This window comes from Geospiza fortis, unplaced genomic scaffold (assembly GCF_000277835.1).
Source record: "Geospiza fortis unplaced genomic scaffold, GeoFor_1.0 scaffold147, whole genome shotgun sequence".
Classification (NCBI taxonomy): Eukaryota; Metazoa; Chordata; class Aves; order Passeriformes; family Thraupidae; genus Geospiza; species Geospiza fortis.
In genome coordinates, this window is record NW_005054372.1 from 1,009,660 (window position 1) to 1,019,623 (window position 9,964).

Consider the following 9,964-nt stretch of genomic DNA (forward strand, 5'->3'; position numbering starts at 1 on the left):
CTGTCATTTGTAGGAGCTTTTGTTAGTCACAGTGTTTTTTGAAAGGTTTGACAATGGTGAGCATTATAGTTATTTTACATTTTAAACATAAGTTTTTCAGGTTTTTTTGTATTTGTGATAGCATTGGGTATGAGTTTGGGATCTGTTTTTTCCCTAGACACTGATCTAGTATGACCTTGATGAAAAACCCAACAAACATGTAAATAAAATTATATTTTCACATCTTATTTTAAATAAAAGGGACAGGACATTCTAAAAGAAGGGGAGTGCTGTATAGGTAATATCATCAGAAAAATTATAAAACCTTATGGGTAAAGTGAAACAATGCTACTGTGGTCATGTTGCATTTGGAGGGGCTTTTTCATTTTGCTTATTTACCTTGTTACTGAACCTACAGCAGAATGTTTTAGCCAACTTGAAACTGATACTTTGTGCAGTGTTCAAAGGGGCTCTGGAGTCTTCTGCTTTCTGCTAAAGCTGCTTCTGACCTGCCCAGTTCTCATGCAGCACTGCAGCCTCCCCATTGCTGTGGGAAGAGCCTGTGCTGTGTCCTCTTCCTCCTGAGCTGCTGTGTCAGAAGCACCCCCAGGTTTTACCTTGTCCTCACTCACAGGTCCTGGCCTAGTTCTCATTGCTGTCTAAAGCCACAGGTGCAGCAACTGCCCATCTCTCTGAAGCTGCTGTTCTGTGAAACAGCAGTGGATTGTCCTCTGGTAAGTGCAGATGGCTTTCCTTCTGGGGGCTATGTGGACTACTCTTATGGAATTTGGGGATTTTCAGGGCTTTAAGGGTGTTGTTTCCTAAAAAAAATCTGATTTCAAATTATTGTATGTGGAAATTATGGACATTTTCTTACCTGATTAATTACATTGGCCAATTGAACATCTAATTTTGCTGCAGTGCATTGGTGAGTTTCTTTAAGGAACTTATGTGTATATTTGTGTCTTTTTACAAATCCAGTCTTGGAATTAGAAGTCTAGCAGCTTTTATAACTTCAGTTTAAGGCCAGTGTTCATTTTTGGGTCAGACATGCTGATCAAGCTTTAGTTCTTGGATAAAGCTGGGGCCCTGCCCTTGGAAAGCTGGTGATCTGATTTGACCTGGGTTCAAAAATCTCAGGGCAGTGGCTTATTGGTGTGTTTGGTGTGAGGCTTGGGAAGTGCATGTGGGTTCACAGAAACCTAAAAATAAGCAGTATTTGGGTTAAACCTCTTTATTTGTATGGACTAGTGACCCTGATAGCAAAAATAAATGTCCATTTATTTTCTGCTACTGCTGCCACCATCCATGAATTTTAATAGTGTGAAAACATTTCAGTTTTACATTGTCTTGATGCTTTCTGCACAAGTAGAGGATGAAAGTGTAAATTAGTGACTTGACTCACTCTTGTGCAGTTCTGTTCAGTGTGTAGCTGAGTCTCTGTGACAGCAATAGTGAATTTTATTGTCCCAATAAAGCAGGCTGGAAAAATACTCAGCACCAATGTTTTTTGTTCAAAAAATTGTCAATGAGTCTTAGAGTGATGGTGTTTCCAGTGCAACCCTTTTTATTATACAGGCTGTTAAACTTAACATTTAAAAAACATTAACCTGAGCAAGTCAGTTTCCATGGAGTAAACTGCTGAATGCATCAAAGCCAAGAGAGATCTGCTAAGGTATTTTGAAACTTTTGTAGGTTTTGTAGCTGAAATTTCTTGGGTAAGGTATTCCTGAATGATTCAGGAATTTGCATTTTGTGCTACTGAAGATAGTTAAAAAGTAAGAAGAGTTATTCTACCTGTTCTGACAGAAAACTTGTCCTGATAGCAAATCTGATCAGTTTGACCTGAGCGTAGGAGAAGGATTAAGGAGGATTTTTGGTTCTGTCTCTGAGTCTGACATTCAGTCTCCAGCTGTCAGCAGCCTACCAGTGCAGGAAGGTGCTATAAAAAAAAAAAGGTGTTGGAAAACTGGAAGTGCATTGGAAGCTGCAAATAACATGAACATATTGTGCCTGTGGAACTTATTTTTCCCAAAGCTGAAGAAGGAAGGACAGGTTCATAGATTTCAGAGCAGATTCTGATCTCAGTGCAGACAGGTAGTAGAAGGAATTCTGGAAGTTGTATTAAAATATGGGTTATAAAAAGGTTTTTAAAGCTAAGTTATTGACTCAGTATTGTGTATATGGGGTTAGGAAATTTCCATCTCTGTTAAAGGGCAAATGTGTCTGTTATTCACTCCCAAGTGCTACATGTCTCCATACTTTTGTTAGCAGGACTGAAAGGCCCTGTCACCTCTGTGACCAGTTCATCTTTCTGGTTCACTGAATATGCCAAGCTACTGATCCTACAAGTTACACTTCTACTCTCCAGACTGTTTTTGTAGCCCTTCTGTGGACTCTGATATTTCATGTCTATTATTGAAGTGGGTGAAATAATATTCTAGTAATGGGGGCTTTTTTAAGTTAGGGAAGGTAATTTTTCTACTTCTGTTTTTCTTTGATTTTGCTGTTACGGTAGAACCCCTGGCCACAGAATAATCTTGGCAATCTGTGTAGTGATCTATGACAGATCCTGAATTCCCTTTTAATTTTGCCTTTTCAGCATTATTTCTGGTGTAATTTTTGTCTCCATTTGTACTCCTTTGCATTAGCTGTGTTAAAATGCATTTATGATATTACACTATCATTAAGTAAAAACCGCAGAATCCAGAAACTTACTTGAATTGGGACTCAGATTTCTGAAATAAAATTGCAGGCAAATCAGCTTCACTGTTATTTGGCAGTGTAATTATAAGGACTCATTTGGGGGGCTCTTTAAGTGCAGGTTTTAATCTCAGTGTTGGAGTAACATCATGAAATGAATTTATCTGAAAGCCATGAGACTGCTCTGAGCAATAACACTGTAGCCCATGTTTTTCACTGAACTGTTAAGGAATTATTGCTGGGGCTAATAGACACCGAGGCAGTGGGAAGAAGTGTCTCTCTTGCCATAAAACCATTGGTGCTCCTCTGACAAGAAACAATAGGAAAATCTATTATGAGCTTGCAGAATCCATACTTGCTCTCTGTGCCTGAAGAAATGCAAAAGACACTGGTGAAATTCCTGTTTTGTCACTTGCATGCAAATTTTGTGATACATTTGTGAAGCTCTAAGAGTTTCAGTAGAAAAGCTTAGGTGTCTGTGGCTTAAGATACTTATTCAGAGAGTTTCTTTGTGTTTTATGAACAGTGTGACATTTTGTTTTCTGTTATCACTTTCCCTAATCTTTCATGAGTTTATGCAATGAACACTTCCAGAAATGCTGTATGAGAAATGTATGGAACTAGTAGATAAGTCTCTGAGTCAAAGAAGTGAAAGAAAGATAATTTTGATGTTGAGTTAATAAGTAGGTTTGAAACTGTTAGTTTTTCACAAAATCTTTTGATGCTAGAAATGGCAGTTCTGATGGTTTTTTTCATAAATTGCTTAGCAGAAAAATTGGAGAAAGAAAGGAGTGGAAAAGATGAAATTAAAAGGCTGGTAAGCAACCAGGTACCTTGTCAATAGGAGATATAAGTTAACAGTTTGAAGAGGATTTTTTAAATCTTTATTTTTTTAATAATGGTTTTGATTTTTAGATTTGGATTCCTTACCATTTTAATTAACTTGGAATGAGCTCTTGGAAATTTGATCTTCCCATCATAAATTAATAAATCATGTTAGGGTTAAACACAAAAGTTGTATCAATGGTGAGCACAGGCTGCAACTGTACTTGCAGTGAGGGGAAGAGCAGCACAGTGTGCTGCCCTGTTCCTCCCTGTGCGTCATTCTCAGCTTCCTGCAGTGTCCAATCTCAGGGATACAATGCTTTTCCAGGTCAGGGAGGAGAGTTGAACGGTTACTGTTTCTAAAAGTTTGATACTTTTGGCCTTTTAAATCCTTTATTTAAAGCAGGGTAATAGCGTCTCTGTATTTTAGCTTTTTAATTGATTTTAATGATTTTCTTCTCTTTTGTTTGCAAGGACTGAATTATCAATTCTGACCCATGTATACTGAAACTTCTGCAGAATTCAGAGGGGTGTCTTTAACAAATATCCCAGCTGAATCTGTCCACCTAAATTCTGGCATAAATCTTAGGTGGGCTTTGGCTAAGTAGAATCATAGAACATAAAACAGCCCCGGTTAAAAGAGATCTCAAAAGGGTCATGTGAGCCAATCTGTTGTGGAAAAGGTAGCCTAGGTGGGATTGTCCAACACACTGCCCTGTTGTGTCTTGAATATCTCCAGTTGATGAAGATTCCACCATTTTCCTGGTGAGAACGTTCTAGTGATTGTTCTCAGTATAAAAATGTCTTTCCTATATCAAGGTGAAACCTTTTCTGGTGCAAGCTACACCTGTTACCCCGTATCCTCTCCATGTGGCTCCTTGTGAAGAGTGAGCCTCCATCCATTTTGTAGCCAGCCTTTAAATTCTGGGAAAGTGTGATGATGCAAGCATTCTCTTCTTCAGGGAGAAGGGGGAGGACCTAAGTCATTTAGGCTTTCCTCATAGAGTAGGATCTACAGTCTTTGATCATCTTCATAGCTTTCTTTTTGACCCTCTCCAGTCCATCTGTTCCTTTTTTTGAACTGTGGAGACCACAGCCGGACACAGGAGTGCTCCAGGTGTGGCCTAAAGAGCTCTTGGGGGTTTGGGATGGTCACATCTCTCATCTCTGCAGCTGGTGCCCCTGTGGGTGCATGGCAGCATCTGATTTGCTGTCATTGCTGCAGAGCTTCACTGCTGAGCCCTGTTCAGCTCTTGTTGTGCACCCCCAGGTCCCCCTCAGCAAAGGATCCCAGCCTGTGCCAGGCCCTTTGGTGTCAGCACTGCTGCAGGACCTTGCACTTGTCCCTGTGAAACTCCACACTCCTCTTGGCAGCTCCCTGTTCCAGCCTGTCCTGCTCTGTGACATGGCTTTCCCTGCTGGCACGTCCACCTCACCACCCAGTGTGGTGTCACCAGCAGGCCTGGAGACAGTGCTTTCAGACAGACCCCTCATCCAGGTTATTTGTGGTGATGTTGAAAAGTGTGAGTCCCAGCATCATTTTCTGGGGATGCCCCACTTGTGCCAGGCTGTCAGCCTGAGTTAAGCTATTGACTGGCACCTTCTGAGTGCACCCTGTGGGCCGGTTCCTGCCTGGTTTGCCGGCCACCAGCCGCCATCGTGCTGGTTTGTCTGCAAGAACTCTGTGGGAAACAGCAGCAAAGGCTTTCCTGAAGTTTGTTAAACAATATCTGCTGCTCTGCCGGTGTTGACAGAAACTGTTATTTTGTTGCAGGTGATCGGGTTGGTCTGGCATGATTTGCCTGTCCTGAAACTGCTCTTGCTTTTCCCAACCAGCTGTTTCATTTGGCTTTGGTAAAGCTACACAGCAATTACTGTGGTTTACAGCCTGGTGTAGTTATCGTGGAGGTCCTTAAATGTTCTCTTAACACAGCTGCTTAGCCTGGTTTTTTTTGTAACCTTGAGATCACACACTTCCCATTGTGCTTGGCCTCTGATTCCAGTGTTTTAGAGAAGGTGAAAATAGGATTGGTTAGAGTCTGTGGATTTCAAGTAAAATTGGTCATTTTTTGTTTCCTTGTTCTCTAACAGAGTTTGCTTTTTGAACTATTGTTGTAGTTACTAAAGTTACTAAATGATATTACAAATATAAAATACAATACTTTCGGTTATATAAACTTATTGCTGGATTTCTCTAAATTTTGGAGTCCCATATTTAACTTGTATTATCTCTGTTAAAAAGCAGAATGTTGGTGCCTGCATTCAGAATAAGAGAAATAACTGTTCTTATTTGTGAAATAGTCTCTTCCTGTTTGAAAACAAAGAACAGAGGAAATTCTGAAGATGCATAAGATTGGGAACATTTGCTAAAAAATAATATAATTGTTCGTTATACTGAGTATGTTGTCTAGTGAGTAGTACAGTCATTATTTACTTTCTTTGTTCTTTGACTTCCTAAGATAATGCCAACTTTTCCTTTTAAAAGTTCAGTCGGAAACATTTGAAATGGCAAGAACAAATCCAGTGTCATTGGTGCCAAAATGCTGTCACTGAATGTTACGGAAATTGTAGTGCAAATCATAAGTAATTTCTCTATTATAAAATTATATTAATTTTTTAAGGAGAAAGTTTGGCAAATATTATTCTAAAGTAAAGGAAATCAGAAAAAATACAAAATGTATTAGAATATTGAGTGAAGTGCTAGCAGTGCAATCTTATAAGGTTTTTTTGCATTCACCAAGTAATAATGAAACCTTTTTTTCTGTAGATAGATGTTCTGCTTCCATGCTTCCTTGGTCATATTCCCACCAACTTAAATTTCACTGTAATTCTATTTGCAGTGGCTCATTTATCTGTAGGGCTTCTTCTGCCCCACCCCAGTGCTGCCTGACCCATTCCCTTCCTCTTCCTCCCTTTTGTCACCTCACGACTTCCCATTGAGTAATTTCAGCTCTGCAGCTTTCTGCACTCCCCCAACTTTTCCTGGGCTATAAAATGACTCTTATGCTTCTTTTTGTCCGTCCTATTGTGTTTGCATCCAAAACAGAGCTTGCTTCCCTCCCCCTACCTGCACGCTGCCTGACCTGTCACTGGCACGAGATTTTTAGGTAGCTTTTACTCCTCAAAGATTACTGATTGCAAAATAGGAAAGAAAATGAGTTGTTTTGCTACCCCCTTGTCCCTTCCCCAGCAACTTCTTGTCTCATTTGTTTTCATCTCTGTTAGACACAGTGGCATAGTTCTGGTGTCATTTTTGGAAGGAACTGTCAGAAAAAAATGGATACAAACCAAATTACAGTATCATTGTCAGGATAGGTCTCAAAAGCAACATATTCTTGATCTGAGTGCCCTTGATTTTTGTTGCTGCTGACTGGAATGAATGAGCAGTTGAGAAGTTGCTGCTCATTTAATTTGCAGGTTTGGCGCAAGGTCCCATACAGGTATTCTGCCTGTGTGTTGTTTTGTACAAACAAACTGTAAGCTACCAGGAAGAGAGCAGGTTTGGGATTTTTGGTTTTGTTTGTTTTACGTTTTTTTTTCCTCTCTGAAATAACTTGGTTTTGTAAGGTTTTGGTCAGATAACTCTCCTAACTAAAAACAAACCCTATTGCACATGCTGTCTTGTGAACTGGCAGTGTATTTTGAATTTTTTAGAAGTTTTTTATCTTTCCATGTCACCTGTCACAACCTTCTTCCTGCTTCTCAGAGTGTATTTTTATTTTGATTTGGCCTCAGCAGACTTAAAGCTGTGTTGGTGTGGAGAACTGTCCTTTGGTGGCAGGGAGCCTTTAGCTCGAATTCCACTGACTGCAGCCCTAGTCAAAAACAATTTCCTCAGGGTGTGGAGCAGCAAAAAAAAATCTATTCCAACTTATTACAAAACAAAACCAACCTTTAAATGATGGCAAAACTTTTTTTTTTCCAGTAAGTGTAGCTAGCTGGTCCTTGCTAGTGTACATATTGTGAGGCATTTCAAATCCTCCCAGTGTTCACACAATATTGTTATGATGGTTTGGTTGGAGACACTGGGCCTATAAGCTGTCAAATATGTAAATACTTACATCTGTCCCAAAATCCATGTATCAAAATGAGTTTAATATTAAAGTTTCAAGTAAGTATTTATCTGCAATAAGGTCACAATCCAAATCAATTTTAGAGGTTTTAATTACATAATTTTTCAGATTTAAGTGTGAAGTTTTTATGAACCCTTAACTTGTTGTCAATTTTTATTGAATATTATTCAGTCTTACCTGTTTAGATTTCTTTGACTATATGTGCATTATCTGAGTACTGAGGAATTCAAGTTGCTTAAAAAAATTAAGATTTTTCTTCTTTGTGGATGTTAATGTGAAAAATTTTATCGTCTTTCTGTTCTAAAACTTTCTTCTTCTGTTTAAACTAAATTCTGTAGCATAACCCTTAACATTCCTCTTAGGTGAGTCCTTTAGTGAAACTGTTGGGTTAGAAAAGAAGAAGGGGAGGAAGCGGATTTTGAATAATAAAAATAAGCTGAAATACTAATACCAATTTCAGAATGTTTTCATAAACATTCTGAATGTTTTGTAAATATTCTGAATTGTGAACATTCTGAAACCAGGTTTATAAAATTTATAGCTCATTTACAGCTACTGAGCGCTGTACCTGTAAATGAAATTTACACGTATGTGCTCAGTACCTGTGGATGAGCTGTGAATTTTATAAACCTGCTTTCCTAAAAGTCATTCACCACCAGCCTGTTTATAGCAGCTGCTCACACATCCTCACCCCCTGTGATAAATACGTTGTGCTGTGAGTTGGCTGCTGGCTCTCGTTTGGTGTGCGGGACCATGGACCACCACGGTGTTTGTGTGTACATAGGAATTAAAAAAATGGATGTAATTGTTTGTTACTCGAAGGTGCTGTTTGGATTTTATCACAGCTGTTAATTTTCCTTTTCTCCCCATAGTAATAGGTGCTGTTCCTGCTGTTCCTGTCTGTCTGTGTTTGACAATAACTGCTTGTGGCAGAAAGTTTTCTGTGCACTTACATTTTCCAGCCGTGGCTTTTTCAGTTAAGGGTGTGGCTTTTTCTGACACAGTTGTGTTAGAACAGGCTCTCTCATAGAACAGTTATCATGGCAGAAAGTCCTCTGGCATTGCAGCTTATCTTACTGGGGGGCTGTAGTGCACTACATCAGAAAGAAACTGTACTGAAGTGTTGTGGGTGTGAAGACAGTCTTAATTTCTTTCTAATATGTGTTTTTACTGCCTGGCAGACTGTTGTGATTTGCAGTGTGACCTTCCAGTTTATAGAATCACTGGGCATTTCCCATGGTGTGTTCAGATTCCTTTTATTTATTTATTGGTATTCATATTACTGAAACTCTTACTGGAGAGTTCATCATGCCTTACTCCCAAAGGGTTTTTCAAGGAAACTCATAAATAAATTTCAGTGGCTTTGCAAAGTGTTGTCAAGCATGTCTGCTTTCAGTTTGAAAGTTGATCCCTTTAACATCAGTAGCTGACAGCTATTAAAACAATTACTATTACAGTTTTGTTAAAACAATTAATAATTGGACCTTGCAGGCAAGATTACATTAATTTTGGGTATCTGCAAAACTGAGCTGAGAAAAGATATTTGACCTTAGATATCAAATCATCACTGAATGTTAATCATTGATTTTCATGTGAAATTATTGCCACTACATAGTGATGAAGTAATAGCTTCCTAAGACCTTCTTGAGTGCCATTGTGTACTTGGATGGAGGAGTAATGCAACTTTGGCAAGACACTGTGATCCCACGTTCATGTTGCTCTTGTGGGCTGTTAGGGACCAGCCTCTCGCCAGTGTGAGTAGGAAACTGGAGTAATTATGTGTGTCATTCATTTAGAAGTAGGTTTTAGTGCTCTGAAAGTAAGATGGAATTAATGTAAATAATTAAATGCAAAATTACATTTGCAGATGTGTGTACAGTTTAATTTAAATAAGATTGTGCATGCACAAACAACATGACACTTAAACCTATCCTGAACATCAAATGCCTCAGCCAGCAGGAGCAAGCTGTTCTCTGCTGGTGGTAAGCTCAGACTCCCTTGTTTTCCTATGCTTTGCTTTTCAGTAAAGACACATTTGTGGCTGTGCTCAGCAGAGTGCAGTACAAAGTGAACTGTTGAGTCGTTCTGGTTGTCTTCACTTGCCATTGTGCTGTTATAAACTCCCTGATTTTTTTTGATAAGCAGAGTCTGGTGAAGCTCAGACTTTGCTTGGGCTAAGTAAGCTGTTACTGCAAGAGAGTAATGCACATTTGGGTCTGCAAATTGTTTTTTTTCAACAAAGCCCTGGCTGTGGAGGCAGTAGTATGCCTGATAGAGCTCAGGAGGTTGGAAAAAGTGTTAGTAGGCCTTCAAAAGCATTTTCAAGGAAGATAGAGGCCAATGGTGCAGGCTGGAGGTTGTGAGGAGACAGAGAACTCAGAAAG

General features: G+C 39.2%; 1 protein-coding gene across 3 annotated transcripts in view; it reads left to right on the forward strand.

The window, feature by feature from the left end:
• The first annotated feature begins 663 nt into the window (after positions 1-663).
• The window catches only part of ADD1 (adducin 1), a 42,503-nt gene continuing 33,202 nt past the window's right edge, over positions 664-9,964 (forward strand). For 2 of the 3 annotated variants that reach the window (XM_031060112.1, XM_005424726.2), the window contains exon 1: positions 697-713. The gene's annotated coding sequence lies outside the window, so the exon portion shown is untranslated. Of the gene's footprint in view, positions 714-9,964 lie in introns of all 3 variants that reach the window. The other variant, XM_014308525.2, reaches the window with a different exon arrangement.